Source organism: Gorilla gorilla, chromosome 17, assembly GCF_029281585.2.
Source record: "Gorilla gorilla gorilla isolate KB3781 chromosome 17, NHGRI_mGorGor1-v2.1_pri, whole genome shotgun sequence".
Lineage (NCBI taxonomy): Eukaryota > Metazoa > Chordata > Mammalia > Primates > Hominidae > Gorilla > Gorilla gorilla.
In genome coordinates, this window is record NC_073241.2 from 36,352,108 (window position 1) to 36,368,986 (window position 16,879).

At 40.1% G+C, this 16,879-nt stretch overlaps 1 protein-coding gene across 2 annotated transcripts in view; it reads left to right on the forward strand.

Moving 5' to 3' along the window:
• The first annotated feature begins 539 nt into the window (after positions 1–539).
• MC2R (melanocortin 2 receptor) overlaps positions 540–16,879 on the forward strand; it is a 33,546-nt gene continuing 17,206 nt past the window's right edge. The window contains exon 1 of one of the 2 annotated variants that reach the window (XM_004059220.4): positions 540–617. The gene's annotated coding sequence lies outside the window, so the exon portion shown is untranslated. Of the gene's footprint in view, positions 618–710; positions 760–16,879 lie in introns of those variants that run through there. The other variant, XM_004059219.4, reaches the window with a different exon arrangement.

The window sequence follows — 16,879 nt, forward strand, 5'->3', positions numbered from 1 at the left end:
ACTTCAGCATTCCTGTTGCTGTGACTGACACCAACAGTAGCCCTTCCCTGCAGGCCCCGGCAGGCAGAAAACACACAGCATTGCACCCTAAAACGGAAGAATTTTGCTTTGAATGATGGCTCTTATCTATGGCAGTTTCTGTGAAGTTTTTGGACGGAGAAGCATTGGCAGAACACAGGGTTTTTTTCTTGTCTGGACCCATGCGTCATATGTGCACTTGAGCACACAGTTTCCTCACTCTCATTGTTTAGTCTTGTGAAATAGGGATAATGGGGCTATTCCCTTCTTCTTAATGAGACTAATGAGCCAAATGTTTGCAAGATATATCAAGAAGGTTGCTAGAAGTTTAAAACAAATTCTTCCAAAACCATTTTCTCAAAAACCTGATTTATTTAATTCCTTAGTTCTTTTTGGAACTAAATGCAACTCTAAAGTGGCATTTAAAAAGAGCAAGATGACAATTCCATAATCTGCTAGAAACATTGTCATAAACATTCGAAGTAACCTTGACTAGCTGAGCTCATGGAAATTATGTCTTCATCTGCCTGTGTCTTTCCATTTCTCTAACTTCACATTACCAGAAATGCACAGTTCATGTGGGATGACATTTATTCAAGGTAATGATAACAATCTAGCTGTCTCTCCGGTGATGCATGTGTTCCGGCCCTTCCCGGCCCAAGGTCCACTTGCTTGCTTTTCTCTCCGAGCTCATTCCTTCTCATTCATTTTGCCCAGAAAGTTCCTGCTTCAGAGCTGAAGGTAAGTACATTTTCCACTAATTCCTCAGCTTGTTAAGTGCTTTTGGACCATGAATAGAGCAGCTAGGAACAAATCTGAGAAGAGGTACTATTCAGAATTCCTCCAAATAGCTCATCTTTTTAATTATGGGCTTTCATCCTTCCTAAGGGAGTTTATTATTTTTCTAATTAAACTACTACAATGAAGGCTATTACCTTTTTGTCTAGCTAAAACAATCTTCCCTATTAATGAATTTATTGGCTTCTCTAGTACTCTTCAAATTGTCATTGAGCTCTATTCAAGGACTACAGCCAGTTTTTTCCTAATAGAATTAGGGGTGAAACAAATCATGCCTCTATTATCACTTCTGGAGTTAGCCTCTTCACCTGATCAGCTTTTCTAGGTGTAAGAGTGCGGGGGTTTTAGCGCCACAAAGACGTGGGCATGCGGCAGCTTCCTGAACCTCAGGCATTGGTGTCTAAGCAACTCCACCATCCACACGTGTGACGTTACAGTTCTGGGAGATGCACACTTTTGTGCCTTTCTCAACCACTAGCTCAGTCGTCCTCCACCTTCCTAGGCAGCAACATGGGGTGCAGGATAAACAATAACTAAAAGCATACTGATTATCACATACTCCTGCAAAGTGTTTGCACCCAGAAAGCATGCAGTCACTGCCATCATGAGGGGCTCACACCTTCCTTTGGCTGGCTCTGTCGGGGGGCACGTGTTACCTAGAAAAGAGGCCCAGGCTTTCGATTAAACAGCTCTTCTTCATATTTCAGTTTGTCTAAGCTGCCTTCAGATAACTGTCCCCATTCTTCACTTACACACACACACTCATACACACACACACACACATATGTGCACACTTGTAAACATACATACATACATGCATGCAAAAAGTCCAAAAGGGATAGGAATGGGAAAGGGGTACAAAGGGGTCCAGAGAGTACAGCCTTGAGCAGATCAGAAGGAGGAGTGCTCCTCACATGCCCTCCCCACCCCATCCCCGGAGTGGGAGTGAAGCGGTGGTCACAGGCTCTGCTCACACATTCATGCCTGGATCAAGCTGTACCAAACCCATATGTGCTGGGCCTTGTTGCTAGCCTAAGTCAGAGTGGAGACTCCTGGAGCCCTGGGGCTGAGGACAGTGCACGCTGAGACAACGCTTCACACTAGCTCCCAGACAGGACACACACCCACAAAAAGCTGTGGGAGCAGGGAGATGGGAGCCCTCACCCTGCCTTTGGAACACCGCTTAGGCCGCGGCAGGGGTGGAGGAGGGCATGAACCAGGGTAATGGGGTAGATAGCTCCAAAGCCATCCTGACTTCTCAGTGGGTCCTGAATCTCTGGCAGAGGAGGTTTTTGCTCAGCAGCAAATTGCCCTCTCACTGCCTCAGAGCAACTTAAGACATCTTAAAAAAAAAAAATCCTATTCTTTACCTTGTTAATGATCCCAGGTATGTTTCCTATGGAATCCTTAGTGTCTAATACATTTTAATGAGAGCTTTCTTGTCTGTGTAAGCCACATTCCTTGCCTTCATTACGCAAATATAATTGCTGTGGGCCAGGTTGTCTGCAGGGCTCAGCCTCAGACATGGTCAGGGCAGGTCTTATCCTAAGGAACTCAGATCCATCTGCAGGGTTTTCATGTGAATAATGCCGTTGTAGAAATGAGAACAAACGGCTACAGGTGCATAGACGGGCAGCGATCCTGGGCTCCCTTGGGTTGCGGGGGCAGTGGAGGAGAGCCTGTACTTGGGGCAAGGACACAGTGCTGAGTGTGAGAAGTGAGGAAGGACGTGTCCAGGCCCAGGGAGAGAATGTGTGAACAGACAGGCAAGCGCTGGTGCAGACCCACCCAGTGGGCCTTAAAGTGTGGTGGAGTCCTAAAGTCTTAACTTCTTTGTTCTCTGACTATGAGCTGCCAGGGTACAAAATTTGGAAGATGGTTTTAAAGTAAGTTCTCAACTCAAAATATGTGTGTGCCAAGCGCTGTGCTAGCAGCATGGGTAACACACAGAGCCTGACTTGGTGGGAAAACAACATGTGCAAACTATAGAGACTAAGTCAACCTAGTAGGCGTCCCAGCATCAAAACCTGGGGGCGGCAAGCGTTTGTGTGAGCAGCACAGCCATGGCAGGGAAAGGTCCGAGTGGGTCACATTGGCAAGAAGGCACCGTGGAGGAAGCCTGCCATGAGCAGTGAAGCTCAGAGGATGGGAGATGTGAGCGGGTGGAAGGTGGTGGTCCAGGTGAGGCTGTGCAGGGAGGTGAGCATCACACTGATTTCCAACCAGAACACTCCAGCCTGGGCTTCATGCCTCCCTAGCTGTGAGCTCCTGCAAAAGCTTCCATTCTCGGGACTTTCCTTTGCTCGTCCTAAGATGTGATCACATTGTCATTCATGCCTAATTTCCAGTTTTGTGTATATTAAAAAAGAAATTATACTGTAAGCAGCAGTGCTCTGTGAAGTGTCGGAAAAGCTGTAAACCTGCCCAGCGGCCTGCAAGATGATCACACCGAGAGATGCTTCTGCCTGTGCCCGGCATGGGGAAAAAGAATATAGCCACCCCCAAAATAAGGCTCCCTTGAAGGCCTCTCATAATTGAGCCTATGCAGAATTCAAAACAAGATGTGCGCTGGATTCAGATGAGCCATTGCCTACCATAACGAGCTCTGCTGGCTGCAGCCAGTCTTCACAGTGATAAGCGTAACTTATAACTCTGTAAGATCAACATCAGTAAGTTCAAGGAAAACTGACTTCAGCTGGAGACAGTGACTGGGCCCTAGCAAAGCAGTTGGGACGGTCCGGGAGCAGAAAACAAAGTAGAAATTCATCTGTCCTTGAATTTTTCCTATTTCAACAGAGTATTGATTAACTGATTAATAATAGTCTACAAGTTTTATTATGGTGCTATGTTGTTATTTTGTTTTATTTAGCACCAAAACAGCCTCAGAGTCCTGAGCCCCTCAGTTCCCGGCTCCTCCCACAGCTCTTGGCCCAACCTGACCCGGTCCTCCTTACCCATACCTGTTTCAGAGCTAGGCTTGTCCTGCTTCCAAACACTCAGCCTCTCGGGCTCTTTGGAATAACCAAGCGAGCACAGACCTTGGAATGAGGCAGATTCGCAGCTGGGTGACCTTAAGCAAGAAACCCAACCTCCCTGAGCCTCCCTTTTCTTATCTATAATATAGGCAGGGGAGCAGGAAATAGGAACACCTACCCTTTATGTGTAACTGGAGCATTAAGAGAGAATGCCTTTCACTCTGCCCTGTCTCCAACCTTTAACATTGCAAGAGAAACCATGGCAAAATCAAATTGCCCTTAAAGTGCAGAATTGTAAGGATGTGCTGAGGTATCCTGGAATCTGCTGTTTTACCTGGTTGAGTATTAAGTAAAATTGCTGAACATGCGTTGTGGGCCCAACACAGTACAGAATGAATTACCTAAAGCACTCGTAAGTGAAGCCAATTCTTTTCCATGCCATCCACACCATGGAGCAGTTCTGACCCCAATTTGCAAGTGACCAAAGGCTCACCTGTCCTCTTTCTCAGCTGTGCATGTCTTACCTCCTCAGCTAGATGTTCATAGGCAGTACGGTGTTTCCTGTATCTTTTGGATTTCCAATGACATATAACCTAAAATTGGATCCTAGAGGTGCTAAAAACTGCCAATTCTTTAAGTGATTACTTGGATTAAAGCCCCCAAAAGATCTTAAATCTTTCTTCCTCCTGCCCTCCTTATATGCCCCAATCTCCTTTTTCCCAGTTAACATCCCCCAGACCCTAGGATGGAGACCCTGCCATAGATGGCGCAAAGCCAGCGACTCCAGAGCAAGGTCCAGAAGCCAAAGCTACCCGCTGCACTCATGGTGGCCCTGGGGTCTGATTGGGCTGGACTCGGCCACTTTTTAAAGGTGGGGCGAATAGGAGCTAGGTAAGGCAGAGAAGTCTGCCAGGCACTCGTCCAAAGATACCCAGTAAATTTTAAAGCCTTCATCTGGGAGAAAAAGCAGATCTTTACTGATATCCTTTTATTTCATGGCATTTGTTTGGCTAACTAAACCAGTTATAAACTAGTTTATGCTTTTTCAAAAGGGGAAATTTTGAGCCATTTCAGAGATGAGAATGAAAATGGGACCGTGCAGGGAAGAATTTAGTACTCATTTTTAAGGTTAAACAAGGACTTGATGGAGTTTCTTTATCTAATAAAAAGGGAGCTCCAGGAGAGGCTGCAGGCTGCCTGGGTTGCTCCCTGACACTCCGGCCCCTGCTCTCGGCTGCCCGGCCCTCAGCTCCTCCCCTGTCCCTGTGTCCTTTGGCCCCTAGTCCCTGCTACTGTCACTGGCCTCCTTGCTCTAGCAATCACCCCAGCTCTGGGGTTTTGCTGCTTCACACTCTCACCTAAGGCAACTGCACCTGCCTGTGTTCCCTGCTGAGCCACGCTGACTGCTTTTTATAAATCATACATCATGGGATTAAGTGAGCCAATGTCAACCTGGTGTCAGGTGTAAAAGATAAGAATTCAAAAAGGAAGCATTTTCTGGGGATGATGCTTTCACCCATGATGGGGTGGTGACTGGTGTTGGTTTTGTAGGAGAGACACTGGGACACAGGGGCATCCGCCAGCTCCCGCACTGTGGCTGGCATGATCTGGGGCAAACACTGTTGTGATGAGAAGCAGATGGATTGAGAGATTCCAAGCTGCCTCTCTGTCCTCCAGATGCCTGGTGCCCTGAAGGGAGCCCTAGTGCTGAGCGTAACTGGAGCAGCCTCAGCCCAGCCAGGACTAGACCAGGGACCAGCAGCTCCTGGTCAGGGAACCTTCTGGCAGCAGCTGTCTCTCCTCCAGGCAGGCTGCAGGAAGCTGTACAAGCTCCCCCTCAGGCACTTTGTAGTATATGTTTTAAATACCAAAATCAGAAAACTTGCAAAACAGCAAGAAACACACTTTTTTAATCTTCTCAACTTGATCAACAGAGTCAACACAATCCCTGTCAAAAGTCCAGAAAGCTATTTTGAAGATGTCAATAAACTTATTCCAGAATTTCTGTGGAAAAGCAGATGAGCTTGAAGAGCCAACAAAACAGTGAAAAAGAACAACAAAGTCAGAGGACTGTCACTCCTTACTTCACAGTAAGTCTGAGTAACTCTCAGACTTACTCTAAAGCCAGTAATCAAGACAGCATGTGCTTAGGAAAAGAATACACAAATAGATCAATGAAACAGTAAGGACCACACAAATACAGGCCCACACAAATATAGCCAGCTGATTTCAACAAAGGCACAAAAGCAATTCAATGGGAAAAGGGTAGACTTTTCAACAAACAGTGCTGGAACAATTGGACGTTCATATGAGGAAAAAATTATCTTAAACATAGATCTTATTCCTTACAGAAAAAACTTAACTCCAAATGATCATAGACCTAAATGAAAATTACAAAACTTACAACTTCTAAAAGAAAACATAGAAGAAAATCTCCATGACACTGGATTTGGTGTTTTTAGATATAACATGAAAAGCATCATCCATGAAAGAAAAAATAAATAATAGACTTTATTAAAATGTAAATGGCACCCCAGTAGCAACAAGTACATTGAGCACTCTGATCTTGGTTTCTAATACCATTCTGCACTGGATGAAATCAGGGATCCCTGGGGGAAGTGGCTGATTCTATGACTATGTCAGGAAATAACAAGTTGAGCCTGGAACATCTTGCAGTGCCAGAGAGTAAATAAGTGTTCCAGAAAGCCACAGTGATGCAGGTCTGGCACAGGACACAGGTGCCAACTGAGAGAGCTCCCAGTGGCCAAAGATGGAACAATTTAAGCAATGAAACAAATCAAATAGCATTGGATTATAATCTAAAGTATAAAATAGTTGTCCATGCATTCATACTGATAGAAACATAGGATTGAATAAATAAATAAATAGGGAAGGATAGGCTAATCTCCCATGCAGAAGAACTCCAAATGGATTATGTAGACACTCCACCCTCAAAGAGGTGGAGCAGAACTCTCTGCTCTGCATGTGAGGGCTATGCGTTCTGACTTCCTTCCAAAGAATCCATTATGGAAACAGTGTGCAGGAAACACTAACTGCAGTGGGGAAACCTGGCAAGCATGAACTCAGCCAGGTGACCATGGTTAGCACCAGTCATGAGTCACCTTGATAGCGTGTCCCTTGATGTGATGTAATGAGAATGATAGTTTACATCTTGTGGTCTTCCTCCCGCAAGGTCCATAACCCCAGTCTAATCATGAGAAAAATATCACACAATTGTGGCAATTCTACAAAATATTTGAGCAGTACTCCTTAAAAATTTCAAGGTCATCAAAAACAAGGGAAGGCTGAGAAACTGTCACAGCCAAGAGAAGCCTAAGAAGACATGATGGCTAAAGGTAATAATACCATGTCCTGGATGAGACCCAGAAACACAAAAGGACATTAGGTTAAAATTAAGGACATTTGAATAAAGTATGGACTTTAGTTAATAACAGTGTGTCCACTAGTTGCGATAAATGCACCATACTCAGGTAAGATGTTAACATGATGCAAGATGTTAAACTGGGTGTGAGGTTTGTGGGGACTCTGTACTATCTTTGCAACTTTTCCATAAATTTAAAACTGTTCTAAAATAAAACATTTATTTAAAAAATAGCTTATAGCTCTACCACCCAGTGATAACCACCATTAAAATTTGATGTCATGGATTTTTCTATGCCTTTGCTTGAAATACACACACACACACACACACACACACACACACACACACAAAGAAGCTCCTGCACCATTGAACTGCAATTTTATAAACTGGTATATGTATGTAGTTTTAATAGCTGTATGTAGTTTCAGGGTACATGTGATAATTTGATACATTCATATAATTTGTAAAGATCAAATCAGTGTACTTAGGATATCTATCACCCTAAAGTCTCTTCTTTATGCTAGAACCATTGAAATTCTTCTCTTCTAGCCATTTTGGAATGTACAATAGATTATTGTAAACTATAGTCACCCTACTGATTTATTAAACACTAGCTCTTATTTCTTCTATCAAACCATGTATTTGTGCCCATTAGTCAATTTCTCTTCATCTCCCTCTCCCCTCTACCCTTCCTGGGCTCTTGTAACCACCACTATCTATCTTCATGAGATTTACTTTTTTAGCTCCCACATGTGAGTGAGAACATGGGACATTTGTCTTTCTGTGCTTGCTTTATTTCACTTAACATAATGGCCTCCAGTTCCACTCATGTTTCTGCAAATGACAAGATTTCATTCTTCTTTATGGTTGAATAATATTTCATTATGTTTATATACCACATTTTATTCATTCATTCACTGATGGACACTTAGGTCGAGTCCATATTTTGGCTTTCGTGAATAATGCTGCAATAAACATGGTAGTACAGATATCTCTTTGATGTACTGATCTCTTTTCTTTTCAATATATACCCAGTAGTGGGATTGCTGGATCATATGGTAGCTCTATTTTTAGTTTTTTGAGTCACCTCCAAACTGTTCTCCACAGTGGCTATAGTAGTTGACCTTCCCACCAACAGTGTACGGGGGTTCCTCTTTCTCCACATCCTCACCAGCATCCTATATCGCCCGTTTTTGGATATAAGCCATTTTAACTGGGGTGAGATTATATCTCATTGTAGCTTTGATTTTCATTTCTCTGATGATTAGTGATGCTTTGAAATTTTTCATATACCTGTTTGGCCATTTGTATGTCTTATTTTGAGCAATGTCTGTGCAGATATTTTGCCCATTTTTAAATTGGATTATTTGTTGGTTTTCTTTTGCTGCTAAGTTGTTTGAGCTCCTTATGTAATCTGGTTGTTAAACTCTTGCTGGATGGAGAGTTTGCAAATATTTTCTCCCATTCTGTGAGTTGTCTCTTCACTTTGTTGATTGTTTTCCTTGCTGTGCAGAAGCTTTCTATCTTGGTATAGTTCCACCTGCCTGTTTTTGCTTTTGTTGCTTATGCTTTTGAGATCTTACTCCAAAAATCTTTGCAGAGACCAGTGTCTTGAAGCATTTCCACAATGTTTTCTTCAAGTAGTTTCATAGTTTCGGGTCTTAGATTTAAGTCTTTAATACATCTTGATTTGATTTTTGTGTCTGGTGAGAGATAGAGGCCTAGTTTCATTCCTCTGCATATGGATATCCAGTTTTCCCAGCACCATTTACTGAAAAAACTATCCTTTCCCCATGTATGTTCTTGGCACCTTTGTCGAAGGTGAGTTGACTGTAAATGCATGGATTTATATCTGGGTTATTTATTCTCTTCCATTGATCTGTGTAACTGTTTTTATGCTGATGCCGTGCTGATGTTGTTACTATGTGTTTGTAGTAAATTTGGAAGTCAGGTACTGTGATTCCTCCAACTTTGCTCTTTTTGCTCCAGACTGCTTTGGCTATTCAGGGTCTTTTGCAATTCCACATAAATTTTAGATTTTTTTCTATCTTTACAAAGAATGTCATTGGTATTTTGATTGGAATTGCATTGAATCTGTAAATTGCTTTGGGTAGTAAGGAAATTTTAACAATATTAATTATTCCAACCCATGAGCATACTGTTCCGTTTTATGGTGTCCTCTTCAACTTCTGTCATCAGTGTTTTATAGTTTTCATAGAGATCTTTCACTTCTTTGGTTAATTTCTAAGTATTTAATTTTATTTGAGGCTATTGTAAATGGGATTACTTTTTCATTTCTTTTTTAGATTGTTCACTGTTGTTGTATATAAGTGTTACTAATTTTTGTATGTTGATTTTGTATTCTGCAACTTTACTGAATTTGTTTGTCAGCTCTCACAGTTTTCTGGTGGAGTCTAAGTTTTTCTAAGTATAGCATCATGTCATCTGCAAACAAGGCTAATTTGACTTCTTTTCTTTTTTTTTTTCTTTATTTCTTCTAAGAAAAAAAAATGGGATACATGTGCAGAACGTGCAGGTTTGTTACATAGGTATACATGTACCATGGTGGCTTGCTGCACCTGTTGACCCGTCCTCTAAGTTCCCTCCCCTCACCTCCCACCCCCCAACAGGCCCTGGTGTGTGTTGTTCACCTCTCTGTGCCCATGTGTTTTCATTGTTCAACTCCCACTTATGAGTGAGAACATGCAGTGTTTGGTTTTCTTTTCCTGTGTTAATTTGCTGAGGATGATGGCTTCCAGCTTTATCCATGTCCCTGCAAAGGACACGATCTCATTCCTTTTTATGGCTGCATAGTATTCCATGATGTATGTGTACCACATTTTCTTTATCCAGTCTATCATTGATGGACATTTGGGTTGGTACCATGTCTTTGCTATTGTAAATAGTGCTGTAATAAACATACGTGTGCATGTATCTTTATAGTAGAATGATTTATATATTTTTTTCTTTTTTCTTTTTTTTTTTTTTTTGAGATGGGGTCTTACACTGTCACCAGGCTGGAGTGCAATGGCACAATCTCAGCTCACTGCAACCTCTGCCTCTAAGATCTGGAACAAGACAAGGATTCAAGCAATTCTCCTGCCTCAGCTCTCTGAGTAGCTGGGACTACAGGTGTGCGTCATGATGCCCAGCTAATTTTTGTATTTTTAGTAGAGACGGGGTTTCACCATGTTGGCCAGGATGGTCTCGATCTCTTGGCATCGTGATCCACCCACCTCCGCCTTCCAAAGTGCTGGGATTACAGGCGTGAACCATCGCACCTGGCCAGAATAATTTATATTTCTTTGGGTGTATACCCAGTAATGGGATTGCTGGGTCAAATGGTATTTCCAGTTCTAGATCCTTGAGGAATCACCATACTGTCTTTCACAATGGTTGAACTAATTTACACTCCCAACAGTATAAAAGTGTTACTATTTCTCCACAGCCTTGCCAGCATCTATTGTTTCCTGACTTTTTAATAATCGCCATTCTGACTGGCATGAGATGGTATCTCGTTGTGGTTTTGATTTGCATTTCTCTGATGATCAGTGATCTTGAGCTTTTTTTTTTTTTAGAGGGAGTCTCGCTCTGTTGCCAGGCTGGAGTGTAGTGGCGCGATCACGGCTCAGTGCAACCTCTGCCTCCCGGATTCAAGCGATTCTTCTACCTCAGCCACCTGAGTAGCTGGAACTACAGGCACACGCCACGAAGCCCAGCTAATTTTTGTATTTTTAGTAGAGACGGGGTTTCACCATGTTGGCCAGGATGGTAGCTTTTTTTCATTTGTTTGTTGGCTGCATAAATGTCTTCTTTTGAGAAGTGTCTGTTCATATACTTTGCCCACTTTTTGATGGGGTTGTTTTTTTCTTGTAAATGTGTTTAAGTTCCTTGTAAATTCTGGATATTAGATCTTTGTCAGATAGATAGATTGCAAAAAATTTATCCTATTCTGTAGGTTGCCTGTTCACTCTGATGATAGTTTCTTTCGCTGTGCAGAAGCTCTTTAGTGTAATTAGATCCCATTTGTCAACTGTAGCTTTTGTTGAAATTTCTTTTGGCATTTTTGTCATGAAGTCATTGCCCATGCCTATGTCCTGAATGGCATTGCCTAGGTTTTCTTCTAGTGTTTTTAAGGTTTTGGGTTTTACATTTAAGTATTTAATTCGTCTTGTATAAGGTATAAGGAAGGCACCCGGTTTCAGCTTTTTGCATATGGCTAGCCAGTTTTCTCCCAGCACCATTTAATGGATAGGAGATCCTTTCCTCTTGCTTGTTTTTGTCGGGTTTGTCAAAGATCAGATGGTTGTAGATGTGTGGTGTTATTTCTGAGGTCTCTGTTCTGCTCCATTGGTCTATAAGTCTGTTTTGGTACCAGTACCATGGTACGGTTTTGGTTACTGTTTTGGTTACTGTACCTGTTTTGGTTACTGTAGCCTTGTAGTATAGTTTGAAGTCAGGTAGCATGATACTTCCAGCTTTTTCCTTTTTTTCTCCTGTCTAATTGCTCTTGCCAGGACTTCCAGGATTATATTGAACAAAAGTGGTAAAAGTGGGCATTGTTGTCTTGTTCTAGATCTTAGACGAAAGGCTTTCCATTTCTCCCCATTCATTATGATGCTAGCTGTGAATTTACCATGTATGGCCTTTATTATGACTTTTTTTTTTTTTTTTTTTTTTTGAGACGGAGTCTTGCTCTGTCACCCAGGCTGGAGTGCAGTGGCGCTATCTCAGCTCACTGCAAGCTCTGCCTCCTGGGTTCACGCCATTCTCCTGCCTCAGCCTCCGGAGTAGCTGGGACTAGAGGCGCCCACCACCTCGCCTGGCTAATTTTTTTTTTTTCTGTATTTTTAGTAGAGAAGGGATTTCACCATGTTAGCCAGGATGGTCTCAATCTCCTGACCTTGTGATCTGCCCATCTCTTCCTCCCAGACTGCTGGGATTACAGGCATGAGCCACGGTGCCTGGCCTATTATGATTTTTAAAACATTTTGAGTGGGTTTATTTTGTTGGAAGAAGAAACAGGGTGACTCAAAATACAAGCAGACATCTGTGGAAATGAAAAAAAAAAATCTACAATTCTTAAAAACCTAAACTCTCTTTTAAGGATGTTATCATATAGAGATCTAAGAAACAGCACAGCTTTAAACATACCTTTAATAGAGATATTAAAACTGCATTTTCATCCTCCTCTTTTTTGTTGTTTTTTAAAATTTTCCTTTAAGGCTGCATTTTTTTATTTTAAAAAATGTACAATTAAGTTATTATTCACTATAGTCACCCTGTTGTACTATCAAATAGTAGGTATTATTAATTATTTCTAACTATTTGTGTACCATTAACCATCCCCACCTCCCTCCAGAACCACCCCACACATACACTAACTTTCCAGCCTCTGGCAACCATCTTTCTACTCTCTATGCCCATGAGTTCAATTGTTTTGATTTTTAGATCCCATAAATAAGTGAGAACATGTGATGTTTGTCTTTCTGTTCCTGGCTTATTTCACTTCCATCTATGTTGTTGCAAATGACAGGATCTCATTATTTTTATGGCTGTAAAGTACTCCATTTTGTATATGTACCATATTTTCTTTATCCATCCGTTGATGAACACTTAGGTTGCTTCCAAATCTTAGCTATTGTAAACAGTGCTGCAACAACATAGGAGTGGAGATATCTCTTCAATATGCTGATTTCCTTCCCTTTGGGTATTTCTGGATCATATGGTAACTCTATTTTTAATTTTTCGAGGAACCTCCAAACTGTTCTCCATAATGGTCGTACTGATTTTCATTCTCACCAACAGTGTATGAGGGTTCCCTTTTCTCCACATCCTCACCAGCATTTGTTATTGCCTGTCTTTTGGATATAAACCATTTTAACTGGGGTAAGATGATATCTCATTGTGGTTTTGCATTGCATTACTCTAATGATCAATGATGTTGAGCACCTTTTCATATGCCTGTTTGCCATGTGTGTGTCCTCTTTAGAGATACATCTATTCAAATCTTCTGCCCATTTTAAAAATCAGATTATTAGACTTTATCCTGTAGAGTTGTTTGAGCTCCTTATATATTCTGGTTATTAATCCCTTGTCAGATAGGTAGTTTGCAAATATTTTCTCTCATTCTATGGGCTGTCTCTTCACTTTGTTGGTTGTTTCCTTTGCTGTGCAGATTTTTAACTTGATGTGATCCAATTTGCCCATTTTTGTTTGGGTACCTGTGCTTGTCGGGTATTACTCAAGAAATTTTTGCCCAGACCAATGTCCTGGAGATTTCCCCCAATGTTTTATTGTACTAGTTTCATAGTTTGAGGTCTTATATTTAAGTCTTTAATCCATTTTTATTTGATTTTTGTGTATGGCATGAGATGGGGTCTAGTTTTGTTCTTCTGCATATGAATATCCAGTTTTACGACCACCGTTTATTAAAGAGATTGTCTATCCCCCATTGCATGTTCTTGGCACCTTTGTCAAAAATGAGTTCACCATAGGTGTCTGGATCTGTTTCTGGGTTCTGTATTCTGTTTCATTGGTCTATGTGTCTGTTTTTATACCAGTACCATGCCTGTTTTGGTTACTACAGCTCTCTAGTATAATGTGAAGTCAGGTAAAGTGATTCCTGTGGTTCTGTTATTTTTGCTTAGGGTAGCTTTGACTATTCTGAGTCTCTTGTGGTTCCATATAAATTTTAGGATTTTCTTTCTATTTTTGTGAAGATCGTCCTTAATATTTTGATAGGGATTGCATGGCTGTGGGTATGTTGTGTATAGCTTTTATTATGTTGAGGTATGTTCCTTCTCTACCCAGTTTTTTTGATGGTTTTATTATAAAGAGATGTTGGATTTTACCAAACGCTTTTGCAGCATCGTTGAAATTGTCATATGGTTTTTGTCCTTCATTCATTGATATGATATATCACATTGTATTATTTTGCATTGGTTTGCATATGTTGAGCCATCCTTGCATCCTAGGGAAAAAGTCCCACTTGGTCATGATGAATGATCTTTCCAATATATTGTTGAATTTGGTTTGCCAGTATTTGGCAGTGGGGCAGTCAGTGGGGGGGATGGATTTCTTCGTCAGAGATATTGGCCTACAGTTTTCTTTTTTTTGATGTGTCTTTGTCTGTTTTTGGTGTCAGGGTAATACTGGTATTGTAGAATGAGTTTGGAAGTGTTCCTTCCTCCTCTATTTTTCAAAACAGTTTGAGTAGGATTGGTATTAGTTCTTCTTTAAATGTTCAGTAGAATTCAGCAGTGAAGCCATTAGGTCACAGGCTTTTCTTTACTGGGAGACTTTTTATTATGGCTTCAATCTTGCTATTTGTTACTGGTCTGTTCAGGTTTTGGATTTCTTCCTGGTTCAATCTTGTTAGGTTATATGTATCTGGGAATTTGTCAATTTCTTCTAGATGTTCCAATTTACAGGCATATAGTTACTCACAGTAGCCACTAATGATTTTTTGTGCATCAGTTGTAATGTCTCTTTTTTCATTTCCTATTTTATTTATTTATATCTTCTCTCTTTTTTCTTAGTCTGGCTAAAGATTTGTCAGTTTTGTTTAACTTTTCAAAAAATCAACTATTGCTTTCTTTGATCCTTTGTATTGTTTTCTTCATTTCAATTTCATTTATTTCTGCTCTAATCTTTATTATTTCTTTTCTCTTACTACTTTTTGGTTTAGTTTGCTCTTGCTTTTCTAGTTTTTTGAGATGCATCATTAAATTGTTTATTTGGAACATTCCCTCTTTTTTGATGTAGGCACTTATAGCTATAAATTTCCCTCTTAGTAGTGCTTTTGCCGTATCCCATAGGTTTGGGTATGTTGTATTTGCATTATCATTTGTTTCAATAAATTTTTCAGTTTATTTAATTTCTTCATTCACTGGTCATTCAGGAGCATATTGTTTAATTTCAATGTATTTGTATAGTTTCCATAATTCCTCCTGTTATTAATTTCTAGTTTTATTCCATTGTGGTCAGAGAAGATACTCGACATTATTTCAATTTTTTTGAATGTTTTAAGACTTGTTTTGTGACCTAACATATGGTCTGTCCTTGAGAATGATCCATGTGCTGAGAAAACGAATGTATATTCTGTAGCTATTGGATGAAATGTTTTGTAAATATCTATTAGGTTCATTTGGTATATACTACAGATTAAATCTGATGTTTCTTTGTTGATTTTCTGCCTTGAAGATCTGTCCAGTGCTGAAAGTGGTGTGTTGAAGTCTCCAGCTATTATTGTATTGGGGCCTGTCTCTCTCTTTAGTGCTAATAAATTTGCTTTATACAGCTAGGTGCTACAGTCTTAGGTGCATATATTTAAAATTGTTATATCCTCTTGCTAAATTGACACCTTTATCATTATGTAGTGACCTTCTTTGTCTCTCTTACAGTTTTGTCTTGAAATTTATTTTGTCTGATGTAAGTATAGCTATTCCCGCTCTTTTTTGGTTTCCATTGGCATGGAATATCTTTTTCCCTCCCTTTATTTTCAGTCCATGTGTGTCTTTATAGGTGAAGTGTGTTTCTTGTAGGCAGCAGATCAATGGGTCTTGTTTTTCATCCATTCAGCCATTCTGTGTCTTCTGATTGGAGAGTTTAGTCCATTTACATTCAATATTATTATTGATAAGTAAGGACTTACTCCTGCCATTTTGTTATTTGCTTTCTGGTGTTCTCTTCCTTCTTTTTTTCCTTCTTGTCTTCTTTTAGTAAAAGTGATGATTTTCTGCTGATATGATTTAGTTCCCTGCTTTTGGTTTTTTCGTGTATCCATTGTATGTTTTTTGGTTTGAGGTTACCAAGAGGCTTGCAAATACTATCTTATAACCCATTATTTTAATCTGATAACAACTTAACATTGTTTGCATAAACAAACAAGCAAAACAAAAACTAACAAAAACTCTACACCTTAACTTCATCCTCCACTTTTTAACTTTCTGTTGTTTCTATTCATATTTTTGTACTGTCCATATCTTGAAAATTTGTTGTAGTTATTATATTTTATTGATTGCTTAGTCTCTGTACTTAGGATAAGAGTAGTTCATACAGCACAGTTACAGTGTTATGATATTCTGTGCTTTTCTGTGTACTTAATGTTATTAGTGAGTTTTGTACCTTCAGGTGATTACTTATTGCTCATTAACATCCTTTTCTTTCTGATTGAAGTAGTCCCTTTAGCATTTCTTGTAGAACAGTTCTAGTGTTGATGAACTCTCTTAGCTTTTGTTTGTCTGGGAAGGTTGTTATTTCTTCTTCATGTTTGAAGGGTATATTCACTGGATATACTATTCTCAGGTAAAAGTTTTTCCCTTCAGCACTTTAAATATACCATGCCACTCTCTCCTGGCCTGTAAAATTTCTGCTGAAAAGTTTGGGCCAGGTGTATTGAAACTCCACTGTTGTTTCTTTTCTCTTGCTGCTTTTAGGATCCTCTCTTTATCCTTGATCTATGAGAGTATGATTATTAAATGCCTTGAGGTAGTCTTATTTGGGTTAAATATGCTTGATGTTCTATAACCTTTTACTTCCATATTGGTATCTTTCTCTAGGTTTGGGGAGTTCTCTGTTATTATCCCTTCAAATAAATTTTCTACCCCTATCTCTTTCTCTATCTCCTCTTTAAGACCAATAACTCTTAGATTTGCTCTTTTGAGGCTATTTTCTAGATCCTATAGGCATGTTTCATTTTTTT